The following is a 23,031-nucleotide window of genomic DNA, read 5'->3' on the forward strand; positions in this document are numbered from 1 at the left end:
GAAAATGAAGCCACGGAAAAGATATTAAATTACATAAAAACGTGCGACTGGTAAGTTCACGACTTAAACTCAGAGAAGCAAAGAGATACAGAATTTGGGCTGGAAATCTTGGTTGCTGTGCAGTCCCCAGCTGTGAGCTTGCAGGAGCTCTGCCATGGCCTTGGTTCCCTGGCACGGGAGCTTGCTACCTTGGACTCAGCTCTGCAGCACCAGCCCTGACAAATTACACCTCTTCTGAGGAGGAGGATGGAATTGCAGAGTTATTGATGGATGAATGGGAGTGCTGACAAGGACAGGAAAGTGTTATGTGAGGGGGCTGGTCGATACTCACAAACTCCATCTCGTATTCTATAAAGGGCCATGGAGATGCTCCAAGGGCTGGAGCTCCACTGCTCTGGAGACAGGCTGGGAGAGCTGGGGGTGTTCACCTGGAGAAGAGAAGGCTTCAGGGACAACTTAGAGCCCCTTCCAGTGCCTAAAGAGGCTCCAGGAGAGCTGGAGAGGGACTTTGGACAAGTGCCTGGAGGAACAGGACAAAGGAGATTGGCCTCCCATTGCCAGGGGGCAGGGATAGATGGGATATTGGGAAGGAATTCTCATCTGTAAGGGTGGAGATGCCCTGGCACAGGTTACCCAGAGAAGCTGTGGTTGCCCCATCCCTGGAAGTGTCCAAGGCCAGGTTGGACAGGGCTTGGAGCAACTTGGTCTAGTGGAAAGGTCCCTGTTCATGGCAGGGTGATGGGACAAGATGGTCTTTAAGGTCCCTTCCAACCTAAACCATTCCACAATTCTATGAAACGTTCCCCCTTTGCCTGCGCATCCCTGCAGCCCCAGCACCTTCCAGCCTGCATTAGGAATGTTCTGACATACATTAGCTGCACACTATTCATCCTTCCACACATTGTTGTACTGACATGTGGAAGGTGATATCATCGCTAGGGCTTTCACAATTTTCTGCATTTCCTCATGAAAACAGGCTTTTTCCTAGAATCTAGTTCCTAGTACTTTTAATCTGAAATAAATGTATAATATTGCATGAGTTATTAGATTTACTGGAGCTAAAAGTGGGCTGGGAGAGCAGCAGTGAGTGTAGAGTTTAATAGAATAGTTCTTAAAACACTATAATTTTAATGTAGTAAAGCAAAAGAGGGTCAGCTTGTTCTTCCAGATTCCACTCCAAACAATTTACTATCTTTATGGATGAAAAAATGTAGGGAGCCTTTTGTGATGTGAGTGAAACTAGGACATTCAATATAGACCCACTTCAAACCTTCACTCACAGATGTCTATTCCTTCAGCCAATATTTATTCTCTTCCCAGAAAGTCCTTTTGTGCACTTTACATGGTGAGCTACAGCATCTCCTTCACTGCCACTTTCCCCAGTAAATCTCTGTTCTCATAAGTGTCTCTAACTGCAAACAGATGGAATCAAGCTGCTCTCCCCAGTTACGGTCTTGTATAACACTGGGAGCTCGATGGCCCTACCAAGGTGGTCACAGGGGACTGGACAACTTGGCCCAACACCAGGACTGGTGTGGACAGTGCACAAAACCAGCGCCTTCCCTTCTGCTCCTCATCCTCAGAAAGGGTTAACAGGAAACATTTGTTTAGGACACCAGGAAGCTCTTGGTCCCAAAACGAGACTCAGATCACAACTAAGACACTTATCAAACCTCTCTTGGTGCTCTGCCTTTCCCTGCTCCGCTTTGCCAGGCACAACTCAGCCAGCAAACCCAGGAATTTAGTTCCCTGGCGTCACCCTCCGTGTGAATTCATTCCTTCTCCTTGTGATGTCACCCAGCTCCAACGCCCCCGGGGCTCTCACCAGAGTCGGGAACAGTTGACGTGTGCGGGAATTCTCCTTTTAGCAGACACAGAGATGATTTATAAGAAATCCCTGCCTGCACTTCCTCCAGCTGCTTCAGTATCTTTCCCTGGGTGTTTTTACAGTAAAGTTTTTCCAGGGCTCAGCCCTCCTACGGATGGGCCCTCTCCCCCTCCCTGCTCCCACCCGGCACAATGTTCATCCGAGGCCAAGCAAGGCAGGTGTTCCAGGGATTTATGGAGCTGAGCTGGCCCCACTGCAGGGACACAGATGGGCAGGGGACACTGAGCCATTGATCCCACGGTCAGACTCTGCATGCTGCATAAGGGGCTTGTGGATGGAACGGCTCCCGAAAGAACAAGAGCTGGGATCAGGGATTCTGAGACCATCAGGACTGGGAGAGCTCATTCCTTATTCACCCTATAGATACTGTTGCAATCCAGACCTCCAGCTTACACCTTACTGTGGCACCACACTGAAGGCTCTGATACAGAAATCTGCTGCAATAACTTTCCAGAGAAGGGAATGGAGCTGGAGAAGGGTCTGGAGCACCAGGAGTTGGCTGAGGGAGCTGGAGGGGCTCAGCCTGGAGGAAAGGAGGCTCAGGGGGGACCTTCTCACTTTGCAACTCCCTGACAGGAGGGTGGAGCCAGGTGGGGGTCGGGCTCTGCTCCCAGGGAACAAGCGACAGGACAAGAGGAAACAGCCTTATGTCATGCCAGGGGAGGTTCAGGTTGGACATGAGGAGGAATTTCTTCAGAGAAAGGGTGGTCAGGCATTGGAAGAGGCTGCCCAGGCAGGTGGTGGAGTCCCCATCCTTGGAGGGATTTAAAAGCCATGTGGATGTGGCACTTGAGAACATAGGGCAGTGGTGGCCTTGGCAGTGTTGGTGAGTGGCTGGACTCAATGGTCTCACAGGGCTTTTCCAATCTTAATGATTCCGTGATTCTTCTTGATCTTGGAAAAAAAAATGTTGTCTAATTTCTAATATCCTATAGGAGCTCGAATGATGTACCTAAGAAACAGACCTGTTTCACCACCACCTTCGTATTTTTAATTAATCTCTCCTTTCAAACTTACTGCTAAATCATCTTTAAATGTCTATTCCTAAAGGAAAGCTAAAAACTCAACAGGAATTTCATATAATAAAGATTAAAACAATATTATATAAGATCAGTGTAAATACAATAGATTTACATAAGATAACTGGACAATAAAGTGTGGTTTAGAATTTTTCAAGAGCCTTGCTAGCTCACCTTCTGTATAACTTTTGAAACATTCAGGTTATGATGAGTTTATGGCACAGTTCTAAGGAAAAGATTATAAACAGAAGGGCATGGCTTTTTTCTCTCTTAAATAGTGATTAAATCTAAGACATATTTATCTAACCCCTCAGAAAACCAAGAGTGTGGAGCTTCTGATTAGCAGAGTGCTGCACCATGACTCCTTCCTCCAATCTCAGGGGAATTTTGGGGCCAAATTCTGCAGCCTCATTGACTAGGTGTCCTGTTGGCACCCAGCTGCCTCTGCCTCCCCTCAGCATCTGTGCAAGACATAACAGGTTTATTTCTTTAGTTTTCTTTTTAATCTACAGCCTTTGAATCACTGCAAAATATATTCTGTACCAAAGACACTAATCTACAGGGAAACTACTTCCTGCTCCACCTTGTATGCAGTCAGATTATGCCAAAACACCCCAGACCTGCTCCCTGTGGGTGACAAAACTGCCAATAAAATTTTAGTTGGGAAGGTCCCTGTCTACACCTCAAAATGTACTTCTTGGATATGCTGTGGCTCAGCTCACAAGGGGATTTCAGGTGGGGCAGCACGAAAGCATCTCCTGTTCCCAGAGGTACCAACAGGAACACAGGCTGCTTTGAAGTCTAGCGTGAGGCTTTTTTTTTCACTTTTCAGCTCTAGGTAAAGACAAAAAACCCCATCTCAATGCTATGGCAGCTTTGCATGGACAAGGCTGTCACCCAGCTACCAATTAACAACTGCACCTCAACATTTCAGGTGGGCAGAGACAGTGGGGGGAATATGACCAAGCTGGATGGTGCTTGGGGCAACCTGGTCTAGTGGAAGGTGTCCCTGACCATGGCAGGGGGTTGGAATGACATGAGCTTGAAGTCCCTCCCAACCCACACCAATCTGTGATTCTGTGATAGACTGTGCAGGGATCAAGACCTTTTGCCTTTGTGTACCCCATGTATGACAATGTCAAAACAAAATCCCTGGTGTTCCAAAGACACACGTAAAGCACAAGGACTGAGTCTTAGAAACATAGCAGGGAATCAAACCATTACCCAAGTGAATTCGGATGTCTTGTTCTCCTTTCACCTGAAGTCATCACTAACAAGCTCTGGCTGATGTGACCAGAAACAAGCCAGGTACTACAAGGAAATAAGTCCTGCTCCAGGATATGGCACATGGCTTGCTCATTCAGAAAGTGAAGAAAGCTGTTCTCTCCAGGTTTGTAAAAAATTCCAGATATCACTGAATCACAGAATCCCAGAATGATTTGGGTTGGAAGGGACCTTAAAGCCCATCTCGATCCAGCTGTTCTCCCACCCAAGAAACAATCTGTGAAACTCCTACATGGAATTCCCCTCCTGCCAGTTTCCAAGACCAGATGATTCTACCCCAAACACTTGTTTATAAATGTACAAACCAGTAAATGATGCACTAAACAGCTTCGCAAAGAAAGGTGAACTTCGTGCAACAACAGTAGAAAACAAAGAAAGGTGAACTTAGTGCAACAACAGTAGAAAACTGTATCACTGATAAGTCAAATAAAACAAACATAAACAAGGTGAGATATAATCTCTCGGTTCTTCTCTCATTAAGTCATTCTGAGGACTTAATTTTAAAATACAAAAGTGTTCTGAGAATATTTTGTAATTACAAACCAATAAGAGAAATCATCCAGGAGGAATAATTACATAATTTCTACATGAACTCACTGCTTAGAAGACTTCACAGCTTAGAGAGGCCGTAATAAATAGCTCCTCATATCATTGCTGCTGCTGCAGCTGATGACTCACCACTGTTACTGGGATCATATCCCAGAATAGTCATGCTCCTCTGTGTACTGCATGCAAAATTAGCCATCAGGGGCTTACTATTAAACAAAACAGATTTGGGGGGTCAGGGTTTATGTGGTCATATCATAAAAACAAAAGCTGCTCAGTGTTTTACCGGAATGCAATGAATCTGACACACCCAACCTGAAGGCCTCTGATCCCCATCCCACAGAATCAGAATAAGAATCAGCATATTCTAAACCTGGGGGTTTTCAGTTAACAATTCCCTATCACACACTTTTGGTCCTGGCAGCACAGAACAGTCCTCCTGCAGACAGCAGCTAAAACCACTGAGAGAGAGAAATGCAGCTGGAATCACAGAAACATAAGGGAACAAGTCCAGGGGTCAGATACAGGTAACCAAAAAGAAAAAGATTGTCTAGGCTGGGAGAGCTGAGGGTCTTCACCTGGAGAAGGCTCCAGGGACAACTTAGAGCCCCTTCCACTGCCTGAAGAGGCTCCAGAAGAGCTGGAGAAGGACTTTGGACAAGAGCCTGGAAGGGATAGAACACAGGGAATGGCTTCCCACTGCCAGAGGTCAGTGTTAGGTGGGATACTGGAAAAGAATTCTTCCCTATGAAGGTGGAGAGGCCCTGGCACAGGTTGCCCAGAGAAGCTGTGGCTGCCCCATCCCTGGAAGTGTCCAAGCTTGGGTTGGATGGGGCTTGGAGCAACCTGGGATAGTGGAAGGTGTCTCTGCCTATGGCAGGGAGTGGAATGGGATGGGCTTTAAAGTCCCTGCCAAGCCAAATCAGACTGTGATTCTATGAGTTAATTAAAATATACATCCCTTACCAGCTAGAGCAGAAGGGTGCATCAGTTTGATAGAATTTAATTCAAAAAGCACAAAAAAGTAGTATGAAACAATAGAAATGCCCTGCTATTACTCCATTAGCCTCCAAGAAACACCAACAGTTTCCTCCAAAAAATAGTTAATCACATTATATAGGTGTTGTCTGTGCTTATGTGCCACACCAAAGTGGTGTTTGCCATTTTCAGTGAATACCCAAAATCTTTGCAATTGTAGGGCAGAGCCCCACATAAGACATGGAGGTGACTGACAGAATGACAGGACTAAGAAAGGACTTTCCCCATCTGACTTCACAACCTCATTTCCAAAAGTGTTCTGTTCTTTCATCTTCTGGTATTTATGCACATCTCGAAGTACATCTGCAGCCTTTACCTTCACAACATTTTCACTGAAAGAATATTAACAACATCAAAAGTTTACTTTTTGGCTGAATAAAAACCCTCTCCTTATGCATTATCATAGAATCCCAGAAGGGTTTGGGTTGGAAGAGACCTTTAAAAGTCATCCAGTCCCACCTCCTGCCCTGGGCAGGGACACCTTACACTAGACCACGTTGCTCCAAGCCCCATCCAACCCGGCCTTGGACACTTCCAGGGATGGGGCAGCCACAGCTTCTCTGGGTAACCTGGGCCAGGGCCTCACCACCCTCACAGGGGAGAATTCCTTCCCAATATCCCACCTAACCCTGCCCTCTGGCAATGGGAAGCCACTCCCTGTGTCCTGCCCTTCCAGGCCCTTGTCCAAAGTCCCTCTGCAGCTCTCCTGGAGCCTCTTTAGGCACTGGAAGGGGGTCTAAGTTGTCCCTGAAGCCTTCTCTTCTGCAGGTTGAACACCCCCAGCTCTCCCAGCCTGTCTCCAGAGCAGAGAGGCTCCAGCCCTCAGAGCATCTCCATGATCTCCTCTGGACTCACTCCAGAAGCTCCATGTCCTTCTGCTGTTGTTCCCCAGGGCTGGAGGCAGCTCAGCAGGTGGGGTCTCCCCTGAGTGGGGCAGTGGAACAGAATTCCCCCCACGCCTGCAGCCCATGCTGGGGGTCAGCCCAGGGCACGGGGTGTTTCTGGGTGCCAGCAGACAGGGCCAGGGCATGTTGAGCTCATGAGCAATTCCCTCCCCAGTCAGGATGTGTCCCGGGGCTCCCCTCTGACTCCCCCAAGGCTCTGCCTGCTCCATGTCCAGCACTTCCACGCTCATCTCGCAGCACAATCTCCTTCCAAAAACTCACAGGTAAAGAAAGCCATGTGCTCGAGTCCCTGGAGCTGGGCTGGAAATCACAATCACTGAATATACATGTATGGAATTCCAGACTTGGTTCCAGGTTCTCTGAGGCCAAGAACTGGTGGAATCTGTGGGCAGTAACAGGGAGCACTGTGTCCATCCCGCTCCTGCAGGTCCCCTCCAGCCCTCTCCACTGTGTCAAGCTGAATCTGCCTCATCTGCTGCTTCAGACCCTGAACTCCTGAAAACTGCTGTGACTTCCTTGGAAATACGTCAGCGCTGCCCTAGATACCGAGGCTGCTCCACCAAACAGTCCTTTCCACACTACACAGTGACTACCAGACTATTTCTCCTGTTATTCTCAGCATCTCTGGGTTCATCCTCATTCCCCCTTTCCTGCCAGCCCACCCAGAGCACCTCCACACTCTGTCTGCCCTTCCCAGCTCCCTCTCCTTCTCTGAGAATAACATGCAGGAAACCAAGGATTTATTTGTCATTTTTCCAGCCTTTAGACATCAAGAGTTGTGCTCATCTCTCTGCAGATATTAATTCCTCCAGGCTAAGTAATAATAGGCTCCCTGGAGCAGCCTGCCCTTGTGGGATTCTATGGATGCTTCTGGACCGCCCACTCTCCTCCTCAGCTCCCAGCCAGTTTGTGGCCAGATTAGAGTTCCCCCATCATGAGAGTCAACTGGAATACTCCAAGTTGTATTTCATGCTCTCCTAAAAGCCAAATATATACTGTCTATCAAATCCAGTTCCTCTCCTAATTCTCTTACTCCTATAAACAAACCCACCAATCACATCTGCTGTGTTTTGCTCATGCTGGTGCTTTTGAGAGTGGGCCAAACCTCTGAAATCCAAATGCTCCCGAGCCAGGAGAGAGAACATGGAATCTGCTGCTTTAAATGGGACAAATCTGCTTTTAATTGGCTGCTGTCCATGACAGATTTTAATCCTGTGGAGGCAATAGTCCATACTACTATCTGAGCATTTTTACCAGCACATATTGATTGGCTTTTTCCAGTCCTCTGCTTTGGCTATATTCCTACCCCAAAACCGCATTACTTAAATCATCAAACGATACATTAATTCCAGGAGTTTATATTATTGAGCTATTATGTTTTATCTATGGCTTCAAAAATATTTTCTAAAGAAATCAAGCCCTTTGGATCAATTCACTCTTATTCCACCAACAGACCTACACCTATTGCTTTCATCTAAGAAAACATATGGACGAATGTGAGGTTGGAATATCCTTGAGCTTTCAGGGATTAGGGAACACCTGAGTATCACTTTTTCACAGTAAACATGGGGGCATAGCATGGGGCATTAAACAGAGCCCCCCCAGTCCCTGTTGGAGATGCTGTGAGTGGTCCAGCAGCTCCCTGGAAAGCTAAGTGAGAGGTGGAAGGGAATCATCTCATACCAAAGTCCACATCTGACACTTGCATTACAAACACAAGTTTCATGCTCATGTTTAATCCAGGCAAACACATAAACAGACAGAGAAAGGAAATATAGGGAGTCTTCAATTATAAAAGAGAAATTGTGGGAGTTTTTATAAAGTTTCAGAATTATGTTAAACATTACAGAATTAGCCAAGTTTAATTTTGTTGTTGTTACTGCTTGCATTAATTGCTAAAGTTTATTTGGGGTTAAGACAGAGGTATAAACACCTTGGAGGGAGACACACAGCAAAAATTTCTTAAAATTTCCCATTGAAAAAACAGGGATCAGATTTGGCCACAGCTGGGCCAAGCTCACCTTGCTCAGGATGGAATCTGTTCTTGCAAAAACTACTGAGCTGATTTCAAGAATGAAACTGTGGAAAAGCTGTTGTGCCCACAGTAACACCTGCTCTGTCTCTGGCTGCAGGGGGCTGGGTTTGGTTTTCACTTTTGTTTTCTGTTTCAAGCTCTTGCTTTAAAGGTTTCATTTTAAACTTGGCAGGAGTGCCCAGGCAGTGTTAGTCAGGGATCAGCCTTTTCCGGAGACAAACATTCACAATTGACTCACTGATGGTCTTTTGAAAGCAAATCCAAGCACATGGGGCACTAATTGGAGCCTTTTTAGTGCTGGGCTGTTCCCAGTCCCAGAGGAATCACACAAGGAGCCCCAGGGGAAAGCCAGGAGCAACCTGGTCTAGTGGAAGGTGTCCCTGCCCATGGCAGGGGGTGGAATGAGGTGGGCTTTGAGGTCATTCACAACCCAAACCACTCCAGGATTCCATGATTCTCCTTGAATGCTTTCAGAGGGGAAGGCAGTGGTGTCCATCCTAAGGAGGGGGGAATCCACTGGGTGCTCCCCTGGCTTGCAGAGGTCTCCTGATGCCGTTCCCTGCTCTCTGACCTCTGAGCACAGTTCTCTGTCTCTGCTTTTTGTACTTCCCCCATCACCAGTGTGTAGAAGCTTGAGAGTTTAGTTTTTAATAGTGCTACAGAGAGTTAAGATTATTTTATTTTTTCCTACATAAATCCTCCCCTTCCCTGCCATGTCCTGAGACCTCGGCCTGGCCATCACCACGTTTCCACCCTGATTCCTGTTTCTCCCAGTATCTGCCCCTCCTGTGCTCCACGGGGGCTGAGGAGATGCTGTCCTGTGCTCACACAGCCAGATTTAACATCTGGAACAAGAAGGGCTGGATGAACTGGGACAATCCCTGTAAACCAAAGGTGCTGTGGCATGAGGATATGTGGCTTCCCAGCACGCAGCAGGAATTCGTCGGCTCAGTGTCATGGGTTGATTTCCTACTGTTTTCAGCTTTAACAGTTGGATTGATACAATTAACACATTTTCGTATGCTTTCCTTAAAAAAAAAAAAAGCTAAAAAAAGATAAACTGCTATTAAAGCTTGCAGGCATTTTATGTCCTAGAATTTATACTGAGAGCTACATAAAAAAAGCAACAAAACCATACAAGTAATCAGGGTGGGGGAGAAACAGGCCCTGTAAAATGATTGATAAATCCCTTTATAAGCCAAACAACAATCGTGTTACTTTGCAATTTGATTTTGAAACTTCCAGAATTTAGCAAAGAGCTTCAGCTCTTTAATACATTTTTCAGCTGCAGGTTTTAATCTCACTATTTGTTAATTGTAACGAAGGAAAATAATTATTCCCCGAGTCCTGAGGAGGTGTTGGCACTGGCAGTGGCGGGGTTGGAGCGGTGCCAGGGTGGGGATGGATGGCTGTGCCGGAGCTGTCGCCCTGTGCCGGGTGCTGCTCTCATTTCACTGCTCCATTGACGTCACTGTGAGCTTTCAAACCAGCCCCGCACGTCTGGTGAACTCCACAGAACTGGGAGAATGAAAAACCCGCAGCTCATTCACCGGAATGAAAATGAGGTGGTTTTTTTTTTTCTCTCTCTCATAAAACCTTTGCTGTTTTATTCCTTTTTTCGTGCCCTTTATCGAGTTTGTGTTTAAATCAATGAACTGTGATTATAATCTGCATCAGGGATCAGCCCTGCCCATGGCAGGGGGGGAATGAGGAGATCTTTAAGGTCCTTTCCAACCCAAACCAGTCTGTGATTCTATGATCTGTGATAAACTGAACAAAGACAATAAAAATACTGAGGAAGGACACTCTTTGTGCTTCCAAAGGTAACAGAATGGCTCGTTTTGCTCTAACTCAGACAGTTTAGGGCTTAATTTTCCAATCTTTATAAAAACCCCCATGTTATCAACATTGTCATATTCCATGGAATGGGATGTTCTGTGTTACAAGCTGGACTTGGTGATCCCGTGGGTCACTTCCAACTCAGGATATTCTGTGATTTCATGACTCTATGATTCTATTATTCCATGATTCTGTGATTCTATTATGCCATGGCTTTATGACTCTGTGATTCTGCTATTCCATGATTCTGTGATTCCACAGTTCTGTGATTCTATTATTCCATGATTCTATGATGGAAGGCTTCAGAATCTTTCTTTTTTACGTGGCTGTCCTGAAAATGAGCAGCAAAGATGCTCCCTGAGCAGTGTCTGGTTTGAGACAGCTCTGCTCTGGTGGCAGCCAAGCACTGACATCCATCTGCCATAATCCAGAGCTCCCAGGACAGAGCCAGTGGGAACAGGAGGTGGATAATGGTTATAGATTTGTTTTTGCAGTTTGTGGAGAAAGATTTTTAATCATGGAAAGTCCTTCTGAGGAGTCTTGTCTGCATAAGGAGTAAACACCACGGCTGCTGGTGACAGTCCTGTGTTACCCAGGGTTGAGCAGGATGTCAGCAAGGACAGGGAAACCTACAGGAAAAGCCTTTGTTTAGTTCTCAGGGTTAAATTCCAGCTGAGCTTTGGACCTGGGGAGCAGAGGACAGTGCCCAACATTCATCTGTCCTGCTCTGTGTCGGGAAGGGAGCTCCAACACAGGGTGCACCTGGGTTTATTCTGTGCAGAAGCGACTTGGGCAGAGTAACTTGATGGGCATGTTGCATGGCCCCTGTAATAGCTCTTTCATTATTCCCATCAGCAAAGGGGATAAATTGCAGGGGACTGGCTCAGGGGAATGGGGAGCTGTTCTCAGGATGGCAGAACTGTAAATCACAAGCTGTGGAGGCTGTAAAAAAAAAATCACTCAACTTTTGGAATTCTTTGTCTGTAACAAATTCCAGGTCAGTAGAAACCCGAAATTTCACTTATTAAATTTCACTTATTTCTTCTGTAGAGAAGAAACCCCTTTTCCATTGTGTTGTTCCCTGTACCAGCTGACTGTCTGAGATTGCCTAATCTGCCAGTGAGTTTGAAGCTAAAAGAAATCTGTATCCCAGTTATTAGCCTCTGGAGAAGAGGTTTATGAAGGAAATCCTGATAAAGCTTTAGAAACAGGAATCTGCATTTCTAAGCCTGCTAAGATGCAAGAGTGGAAAAAGCCCTAGAACTTCTTAGAAAATGCTGAGACCTCTTTTTGCATTCAGAGAATCTCAGAATGGTTTAGGCTGGAAAGGACCTCAAAGCTCATCTAATTCCAACTGCCTGCCCTGGGCAGGGACACCTTACACTATCCCAGGTTGCTCCAAGCCCTGTCTAACCTGGCCTTGGACGCTTCCAGGGATGGGGCAGCCACAGCCTCTATGGGCAACCTGTGCCAGGGCCTCTCCACCCTCACAGGGGAGAATTCCTTCCCAATATCCCACCTAACCCTGCCCTCTGGCAGTGGGAAGCCATTCCCCTTTCTCCTGCCCTTCCAGGCCCTTGTCCAAAGTCCCTCTCCAGCTCTTCTGGAGCCTCTTTAGGCACTGGAAGGGGCTCTAAGCTGTCTCTGGAGCCTCCTTTTCTCCAGGTGAACATTCCCAGCTCTCCCAGCCTGTCTTCAGAGCGGAGGGGCTCAGGCCCTTGGAGCATCTCCGTGGCCCCTCTGGACTCACTCCAGCAGCTCCACATCCTTCTGGACTCATATGAACTCGGAGAAAGTCAGCACATGGCTTCCTGGTTATCCCTGGATAACCTACCCCAAAGGGTGTTCACAGACACCACCAAAGCCAGACTGGGAAGCATCAGCTGCTGACCCACCAGGGCAGCTCCTCCATCGAGGTTCATCCCGACGGGACCGGCACATGGAGCCAGGAAGGACTCAGACTGTTGGGACTTGGACAAGCTAGGGAGGAGGAGGACGAGTAATAGACTGGAAAAACAACTTCATGTGTGTGACAGATAGAGATGCACATGAACTTGGCTAAAAAGAGTCTCCTATCCAAGTGAAGTTACACAGATTATTTCCCTGGAAGTTAAGATAATGAATGGAAATATGGTAATGTAAATACGTCAAGAGCGGCCTCAAACACTTTAACTCTTATCTTCTGCCTTGCAAGACCAGCATGAAAATCCAGCCAGGAACAACTTGAAAAGATACAGCATGAAGAGAAGGGAAAGGTCACTAAATACCAACCCCATTCCTCCACCGGAATCCCTCTGTAACCAGCTTCCCAAACAGCCAAAGTAAACACTGCACTGCTCAGAGCCAATTAAATTCCCATTATTTTATTGTTAAAAATTCTGTTTCAGCCCAGGCATTGTCTCTGCTGCAGACACATCTCAACAGTGGGTTCTTTGTGCTTCCTACAGGCATTTGTGAGCACAGGAGAAATATTTGGTCTTCTCTTTCTGAATTGTGCCTACAGATTTCTGAGTTATGTCTCTCAAATCTACCTTCTGCATATAAATCATTTCTTTGTTGGAAATTCTGCCTATTTATAGAAGGCTATGGAATTAATACATGAAGACAACCAAAATGTTTGAAGTACATGTGAAGTTACAGCTAAAACCCAGGAAAATCAGGTAACTTGAAGGTAGAGCAGATTTTAACCCACGTCATTGGAGAGTGTTAATTGCAGACCAAACCTTGAGTATTCTGAAACTCAATATCAAAATCAAAGTCAGTTCATGTCAGTGAAGTGAGGTGGGGGTCAGTCTCTTCTTGCAGGTAACAAGGGACAGGACAAGAGGAAACAGCTTCAAGTTGCACCAGGGGAGGTTTAGTTTGGATATTTGGGAATATTTCTCCCTGGAAAGGGCTGTCCAGCCCTGGCACAGCTGCCCAGGGAGGTGGTGGAGTCTCCATCCCTGGAGGGATTTAAAAGCCCTGTGTATGTGGCACTTGGGGACATGGGGCAGTCGTGGCCTTGGCAGTGCTGAGGGAACAGTCTCAGTAGGCTTTTCCAACCTAAATGATTCCATGATCCTGCATGATACCACACTATGAAAAACGCCTCCAGCCTCACATCCAACTACAAACATCTCAGCTTGAATCAAGTGAGCTGAAAGAATTAAGGTCAGGGTGGCTATTCTGCATCCTGTGGTTATCACCCCTCTGATAAACATGTTTCTATTCCAACACAAAGATATGCCAAGAGGACCTGTCACTCTGGCTGCACTTAGCTGGGAGCTGTGGAGCACCTCTGAGATCCCTGTGTTGGCAGCTGGAAGCAGAGTCCTGGGTTTTTGTTCCACCACTTCACACCATGACAGTTTCAGTCAACACAACGTTCAGTCTGAATTCAAGAGTTTGAAATCATCCCTACAAACAAGCACCAACCATGAATTCCTCTATTTCCCCACCAGGCATTTACAGGAACTGATGTGCTGGTGCAATCCCAACTGCACATAACCATTTTCCATTGCCCCAAAACACGTTCCAACATCCCATACCAGGCAGAGCACAAGCACAGAGCTCTCCTCTCTGCCCCCAAAAATCAACAGTGATCAAAGTCCCATATTGTCCAGGTGTGGATAGGAACCACTAGATCCTCTGTTGAACTTGGAGGAGAACATGGTGCTCTGAAGTAAAAGGCCATCCACAGAATCATGGAATGGTTTGATCTGGAAGGGACCCTTCATGAGGTTCATCACGTCCCTCCATCCCCTGTCATGGGCAGGGACACCTTCCACTAGATCAGGGTGAAGCTCTAGTTAAAAGAGTTTGCTCATGCATGATGGGACAGCAGAAGGAGAAGCTCAGAGGAAGCCCAAAGGTTTATCCGAGAGGAAAAAAATGCCTGAAGATGCAGTGCAAATGTGTAACAGTAACTGAAGAGCCTCAGCCACGATGTGTGCCCTGAACAAGCAACCAAGAGGCTACACAGGTCAGGATTAGCAAGACTCAGTCTAACACTAGCTAGGCCAGCACGAGGTGAGAAATATGCTTTATTTCCACCTGTGCACAGGTGAAGTGAATTTTATAGGATAATCCCTATCCCCTCCTTCATAAATCCATATTCTGACAAGGCTCCCCTTGAGCTGTCCGCTTTTAATTACCTAAAACTTCACTGATTGGTCAGATGGCACTGACCTGTCCCCAGAGCCCATCCCTAATAACCCTCCCTCTTAGGATTAGGGTGCTGTTCAGTTCATTTCAGTTCATTTCTAGAGCTGAAATTATTTATATTGCTCTTGAAACTACAGAATGTATTTCTCCTTTCTCCAAACGAAACACATATTTCCATAACTCCCTCTGCTCTGCACAGACGTTCACACTGTCCATAACAAATGTGCACAGTCTCTCCTCTTCCTTTCATTCGTAAGTCTGGCAAATCGATTAACACTTCCCACCCCTTTCCTCCTGGTCCCCTATTCCTCTGTCTCAGTTTACTAGAGTTCCTCCTCAAGATGAACTTTCTAAATCAAACCAACTCCCCCTGCAAAACATTAAGGGAAAACCATGGTGAAAATTCCAAGACAGGTTGGTTTAGATTAGAGATCAGGGAGAAATTCTTCCCTGTGAGGGGCTGAGGCCCTGGCACAGGTTGCCCAGAGAAGCTGTGGCTGCCCTATCCCTGGAGGTGTCCAAGGCCATGTTGGAGAGGGTTTGGAGCAACCTGGTCTAGTGGAAGGTGTCCCTGCCCATGGCAGGGGGTGGAACAAGATGAGCTTTGAGGTCCCTTCAACACAAACCATCCCAGGATTCCATGATTCTGACACGGGCTCTGCTAAAGTGCAGCAACACCTGCTGCTGTGTCAGGCACAGCCACGTGAGTCCTCATTTATCTCTGTCCTTCAGACCTGGCACATGCGGGACCTCTTTGGCCGGGGAGGAACCGGTGCTGTCAACACTCTGCCGAGCACAGAGCAGCCACACGAGCCAGCGACGGGGCACGTGCCACCAGGTGTGTCCTGCAGAAGGACAGGGGGTGTCTGGGCAGTGGCACTGCCGTGGCTCCACAGGCTGGCACCACCAGCAGAAGGAAGAAGGACCCTGCCATCCACCCCAGCCCACGGCGCGGTGGAGGAAGAGCGATCGCTCACCTCAGCTATCCAACAATCCATCAGCAAGACACAGCCCACATTTTATGCAGGGTAATGACAGACACTGTTAGGGTTTCAACCAAGAAAAGCTCACACCACCGTGAAAGGCCCTTGGGAAGGGAGGACACCCAGCACCACGCACAGAGAACCCAAGCAACCAGTGGGACCTTCCATCCTTCCTCTTCCTGCCGCCTCCTTGTCTCCAGGGGCCTCCCGTGGCTTCCTTTCTGAACATTTGCTGTCACCAGAGGTCTTCCAACAATATAATAAGGCATTTTTGCTCTTCTCTAAATATTTACCTTTCCATTCTCCTGTCCCTGAAACATCACACACGGCTCTCCTCAAGGAGCAGGCTGTGCTCTGGAGAAGGGAATCTCACCCTGTCACTCCACAGCGCCTTTAAAGGCTCAGAGCCTCCATATTTTCATTAATATATACAAATACTCAGCTATAGGTTCATCCCAGAGACTAAAGCAGAGGTTAAATGATTATAAGCAATAATGAGATTATGAAGAACAAATTCTATGTAAGAGCAGAATATTTCTGTGTATAGGTACGATTACAGAATCAGCATTTGAATATCTAGGATATAAAGTTATCTCTATATTCTGTACCCTTAAGGACAACATAGATTATCCACACTAGAAGACCATGTATATCACACTACCCAATGGCTTCATCCCTGAACTCAAACAGCAGGTCTTTACCTATAAAATTAAACCCGTTTTGGTGTCATCTATCAAACCCAATCCTGTGCCATCCGTGGTAGGACACGACTCTGGAGTTTCCCTCTCCCCTCCCTCTGCCCTACCATGGCCAGATCAGAGCAGAGGCAGCAGCAGCTCCATCTGCTTATTAAAATGCAACAGTAGTTGACAACAGACTGGAGAAGGTGCAGAGGTAGCACCATGAAATCACTCAAGCGAAAGAACGTTTCAGGGACTCATCAATTTTTAAATGAAAATTTCAGTTCATGCACACCTTAGAATGAAAACAATCAAGCACAATACCAAATTTTCCATTCTTTCCCCTCCCTTTCCCCACAGCCCCAATTACCAAGTGTCGTGAGGGTGCGTTGTCAGATCGAAATCTGACCAGGAAAGATCAGAAAAGAAAATATTCACTAAACAACCTGACAATGCCACAGCTCCAGGAACATGCATCCCCTTAATGCTCCCATTCAGCAGCTGCTTTTGACCAAGGTAAAATCACCACTTTCAAGCTCTTCTGCCCACCAGAACTGCTCTGATCCGGACAAACCCATGGAATACTCACCAAATCCACGAATGACGGCGATTAGGTAAAATATTAATATTTAACATCTTCCAAGATGAGACTTCTCTTCTACTTGTCCGAAAATATTCAGTACATTTCCTGCTTATTCCAAACTTGTATCTTTCTGAAGTTGTATCAGTGGCACGGAGATGTTTCCAGGAGTTTTTATTCTTTGTGATTACATGTCAACTCCCATTGCAGGGTGGATGTCACTTTATATACGAATGCAAATGACTTGGCAATCAAAATGTGAGGGTGCATGTGGAACAGCCTCTACGGACTCCCATATTTCTTCATTTCTAGCAGAAGAAAGAAAAAATAAATCTATTTCTGGCAAAACCCTGACTGCAGTTTCCTGCTCTCATTTGTATAATCCCTTCCAGTGATCCTGAGACGGGGAGGGGGGGGGAAAAAGGCAAGGCTTTTCAAAGCTGGAGAAACATCCCCTTTTTCCTGTTTATCCTTTCCAGGTCATATCCCTCGTTCATTCAGCACCTTCACAGCTGAATCAAAGTTTTCTGATGCTGCAGAAACTCCGCTCCCGGGTCCCTCCTGTGTAACCCAGGGATGGTATTCCTGGGGTGACAGGGGTGCAGGCAGCTACGTGGGGACACAGGTCCCCATCCAGCTGAGGGGTTACAGGCAGGAGGGAGCAGGTCGCTGTGGAAAAAGGCCTGGCTTATCCATCCCACCAAACCAGAAGCAGCAGCAAAGCTCTCCGAGGGTTTCCAGCTCCCTGCCAGGGGTCATTCTGCACGGAGAGGGGAGTGCTCTGCGCTACTCCCGCCACTCGGGACTGGGGCTGTGTCCCTGGGTGGGATCCCTACTGCCTCTCCAGCCCTCCCTAGCCCGGCTCGAGGTGCTGTGCCTGCAGGAGAATCCTCGGAGCAGGTACCTCCGCAGCTGCGACCTCGCCCCGATGAGCGACAGCAGATTTGTGAATCTCTGCATAAAATGGAATTTTACAAGATTTACATCTAAATCCCGCCGCTAAACATCAAACCCGGCACAGCTCCCTGGTGCATCCCGACGTCAGGGGGTGGGTGGTGGGAAGACGGGGAGCAGCTCCCAAAATCCTGCCCCCACCACGCACCTCCGCCGGAGCCCGAGCTGGGGACGCGCAGCCGGGGAGGGGATCCGGGGATAAAGGGAGGGCTGGAGAAACAGAGGAGAATGAAAGCGCTTCCAGCGGCGACAGTGCCATGGATTGGGAAGGCTGGAAGGGATCTGCCCACGCGTCCCTGCCCAGGCTGCACCTCCGCCCACCCGCACCTTGCGGGGGCGAGGGAGGGGGACGCTAATGGGGCCGGGCTGGATGCGGCACTTCCTTCTGCTTGGGAAACAAAAAGTTCAATGTCAAGGAATGCGCAGGAGGGACCGGCAAATTTTGCCTTCACTGGATTTTTTTTTTCCTGCCGCTGAAGTCTCCAGACATTTCACCTTGACAACCAAGGGAAGGGATTTTATCATCAGCTGAAATCAAAGGCATCGGCAAACCTATAAATGGGATTTCTATAGGTGAGGTATAAATGGGATTTCTATAGGTGAGGTATAAATGGGATTTCTATAGGTGAGGTATAAGTGGGATTTCTATAGGTGTAAAACGGGCTTTACATTTCATCAGAGGCATAAGTGATGCATAACATTCCCTACCCACAGGGAGAGGGTGCCCAAAGCAGCAGGAGGGGCCAGCACAGGACCAGCAGCCCAGGGCACAGAGCAGGGAATTGCATCCCACAGCTCTCTGAGGATCCACAGACCAAGACCTGAAACCTGCCAGCCCACCCCACCCTGCAGTTAACTCCCAACTGGAAAGGGAATGAGGAACTGTTTTAGTAATTAAGATGTCAAATCCAATTTCAAAATACATGGAAAGGGGGAGACTGGCAGCATCATTCCATCCAAACTCAAACTCCTGTCACCTGCACTGACAGTCAGAGCTGAGAAAAGAGTCTTCCAGACTGAAAGAACTATGAGCTTCTCTTCTGTAATTGTAGATGAAACATGAAACCATATTTGTATTCCATTGACATAAATAAAAAAAAAGAATAAAAAAAGGGGCAACTTAGAAGTATAAGAAGAAAGTGAAGCCAGAGTACAGATAACCAATACACTGACAGTTTGCACCTCTCATTTGCTTTGCTGCACCTCCACTTGTGGTAATTTGGTTTGAAAGGACCCAGTTTTACACAGAGTGGCAAATGATTTTGTGTAGACCACAGAATGATGCATCTTGTATAAGAAAAAGGTCCCCAAACATACATGGATGGACATAAATATATACATACACAGACATGCAAATCATAGAAACCCAAACTGGTTTGGGTTGGAAGGGACCCTAAAGCTCATCTCGTTCCACCCCCTGCCATGGGCAGGGACACCTTCCACTATCCCAGGTTGCTCCAAGCCCCGTCCAACCTGGCCTTGGACACTTCCAGGGATGGGGCAGCCACAGCTTCTCTGGGCAGCCTGTGCCAGGCTCACCACCCTCACAGGGAAGAATCTCTTCCCAATATCCCATCTAACCCTGCCCTCTGGCAATGGGAAGCCATTCCCCCTTGTCCTGGCACTCCCCTCTCCATGACTGGGACAAAAAAACCCCCAGGATGTCCCTCTGGAATGAATATCTGCCATGTTGGCCACAAACATTATCTGCATTCTTCTTGGTGAAAAAATCAAAATTAATTCCCTGCTAATTTGGTAACAGACAGTTCTGGGCACTGTTGCTTCTTTTCTATCCCACCACACTGAGACTGTGCATTTTCCCTCCCCATTCCCATTTTTATGGCATCTCCCTTCACGAGTGTGACCTTTCCCTTCATCCAGCATCCTGAACTTGATGTGGTTAATTGCAGGGAACAAGGCAGTAATCAAACAGTGGCTGGGTGGGAAGGATAATAACTCATTCTCTTGGTTTTTTCTCCTAGAGCTTCTCAGACAGTTGAATAATTATCCTCCACTAAAGACCCAACTGAAAAACCAGCAATTGCAGTATCAACATGACATAAATGAATGTAACTCTCAGGGCTGTGATCAGAACCCACTGCTCCCTCACTTCTGGGCCTGTGCACCACTGAGCACCCTCCCTCCTACTCCCACACACTTCAAAAAACCATCAAATTGTTCATTTTGATCTTCAGCCACATCTACATATTTAATGTATTTATTAATTAGCGGCTAAAACGGCTTTGCAAGCCCTAGCAATGATTAGCCCTACTCCCACCGGGGCCTCCTGGCAGCCCCAGTACTGATGCTCCTCCAGGGAAACTTCAACTGTTTTGTGAAAGATTGCACAGACTCTTCAAAAAACTGGAAAACCAGCCCAGAACGTTTATTTTTTTCCACATCTTTCAGCAAAGTTACATAATGCAGCTCCTGCGCAGCCGACCCTGCTCTCCTGCTGCCTTGAAACACTCCAGGCCCTTCAGCACCTCGGTACCTTTATTCCCTCAATCAACAGCAGGTTGCTGTGAAGGCTCAGGAATGTTCCCTGCCCTTGGAAGGCACAGCCTGAAAAATATCAGCTGATATTTTGGATATTTTGAGACAAACCAGAAGTGTGGTGTATAAAAATAATCATGTTGGATGCTCTCTCCTGCCAGTTTTAAGACTCTACACTTATGCAAGAGTATTTTGGGGGTTTCACCCCAAATAAATAAGCACTAAATGTTCAGAGGCATAATTTGTCTCTCTCCTCCTTGCTACTAGTGAAATAATCAGGATAACCTGCAAACATCCCAGCTGAAAATCGAAAAGCATGAAAACCACCTCAAAAAGGACTTCCCTCATGCTGTTCATGGGATCTTATTGTCTGTTTTGTACAGCAGCATCGACCCTTTCCCCGGTATTTAAATTGTTGGGTTTTTTTGTCACATGTCACAGCCACAGGCTGCTCTGTGGAGCACAAAGGTATTTATTGATTTGGGAAGGATGCATTGCTTATGCTCCAAAGCAGCTCCTCGGCCACGCAGCAGCTTTTCATTCATTCCTTCTCTCTGGCCACACTGATCCAGAATGATCAAATTCTAATTTGCAATTCTAATTTCCTTCCCCCTCCCAAACAAGCTGCCCAAGAGCTCCAGGAGCATTAAATTACCAACCTTTACATTAAACAACACTATTTTCCATCTAATACTGAAAAATATACCCGATTAAGAAATGAGATCATAAAACATAGACCCACTCGACATAATTAGCTCACCAAACAAAATTTTCAGATAATCTATTTTTCCTGAATTCTGGACTTCTATTCAGCAAATAATAAGCTGTCCTTGCTCTAAGGTGACTTGAAACCTTCAGGAAATTTGGGGTGCCGGGAAATTACCGGCTCTAAAACCTGGGTCTCCCGCAGACTCTTCCGCAAAATGTATGTGCCAGAGACCTCTCAGGGATACCAGGGTAGGATGAGCCAGGTGTTGGACTGCAGAAGGTACATGTTCATTTGGGACAGGATCACAGAACGTCCTGCCAATGCAGATGAGGCTGTTTCATTGTCAACTCAACTACTGGGGCCTCATTTTTCCCCCTGGTGCAGTCCCTGCCCCTCTGCCAGGGGTGTTTTAGAGATGCTGAAAGTGAACCATTGAATTATTGAATCCCAGAAGGGTTTGGGTTGGAAGGGACCCTAAAGCTCATCTTGTTCCACCCCCTGCCACAGGCAGGGGCACCTTCCACTAGACCACATTGCTCCAATCCCCATCCTACCTGGCCTTGGACACTTCCAGGGATGGGGCAGCCACAGCTTCTCTGGGCAACTGGTGCCAGGGCCTCACCACCCTCACAGGGAAGGATTTCTTCCCAATATCCCACCTAACCCTGCCCTCTGGCAGTGGGAATCCATTCCCTGTGTTCTGTCCCTCCAGACCCTTGTCCAAAGTCCCTCTCCAGCTCTCCTGGAGCCTCTTTAGGCACTGGAAGGGCTCTAAATTGTCCCTGGAGCCTTCTCCAGGTGAATACCCGCAGCTCTCCCAGCCTATCTCCAGAGCAGAGGGGCTCCAGCCCTCAGAGCATCTCCATGGCCCCTCTGGACTCGCTCCAGAATGATGGGCTTCCTCGTGTTGTCTTACAGTCACACTGGTCTCAGTCTACAGAGCTCTGGGTAAATACTGCATGGAGATGGCACAAACACTTGATGTTTTCCAAAAATGGCATCACTAAAAGTCATTTGGCAGCAGGAAACTGCAGTTTCTGGAGCGATGCTCTCAACTTACCCTCAGTCTGTCCTCCACAAACACAAACCTGAAGTGCCCTCCAGGACGATTCGTCTTTTCAAAGCAGACACTTCACCTCCATCTTTCTCACCAACACTTTCCTTATCCTCTTCCCATAAATAAAACCATGTTTTCAGACGGGTACCAATCAAACCAAAGAACTTAATGTGGAAGAGGAGGCGTTTCAAAGCAAACAGTTCACACAAAGGGGCTAAATATGAGAGAGAGAGCCCAGAGAGCCACCAGCGATGTACCAGACTGGGGTGGGTAAGTGGGAGAGAGTCAGAGAGAGCCTGTACAAGAAGCAGAGGAAACTGAAACAAGGAAAAAAAAGAAGGAAAATCATTTTGCTGATCCTCCATCCACCCTGCAACTTCCCAGCGAACGCTCCTGACAAGTTTCCAACAGAACACAGAACATAACAAAATGAATCAACAACAGCAGCTGGTTTGAGCAAACCGAGCGCCGCCTTCTCCACAACCATCTCCAAGGGGTCTCAGCACTCACTTAGTTGGCAATTAATTAGTGGGAGAGTTTTTATCTATTTTATATCAACAGCATATATATGATGACATCTTTACAATACACATTTATGGGGAGCACACCAAAACCTCAGCGCTGGAAAGGAGCCGCACACAGAAGTGCCTGCACTGAGCAGGTTTCCATCTGGATTAGATTTTGATCTCCCATTTTATTGCATCTTTAGGGAGGTTTAATTTTATGTTCCACTTTGGCTACTTCCAACCTCTAAAGCTTTTGCAAAGCAATTTGTGCAGAAGCTGCTGCAGGGGATGTGAGTTCCCACAGCAAGTGACTACAGCAAACCTCAGCACCATTTATCTGATGGAAACACAAACTACCAGAAACTT

At 47.1% G+C, this 23,031-nt stretch overlaps 1 protein-coding gene and 1 long non-coding RNA gene across 2 annotated transcripts in view; one reads left to right on the plus strand and one right to left on the minus strand.

The window, feature by feature from the left end:
• Positions 1–23,031, minus strand: part of LOC103758808 (cAMP-specific 3',5'-cyclic phosphodiesterase 4B) — a 121,224-nt gene that overhangs the window by 20,187 nt on the left and 78,006 nt on the right. The window lies entirely within an intron of this gene.
• Positions 1,838–7,349, plus strand: LOC115307458. The gene is made up of 3 exons (XR_003915789.1): positions 1,838–1,949; positions 5,162–5,264; positions 7,108–7,349. It is a non-coding gene; the product is annotated as an uncharacterized LOC115307458 (long non-coding RNA).

The sequence above is a fragment of the Manacus vitellinus genome, unplaced genomic scaffold (assembly GCF_001715985.3).
Source record: "Manacus vitellinus isolate BGI_N305 unplaced genomic scaffold, ASM171598v3 scaffold_21_pilon, whole genome shotgun sequence".
Lineage (NCBI taxonomy): Eukaryota > Metazoa > Chordata > Aves > Passeriformes > Pipridae > Manacus > Manacus vitellinus.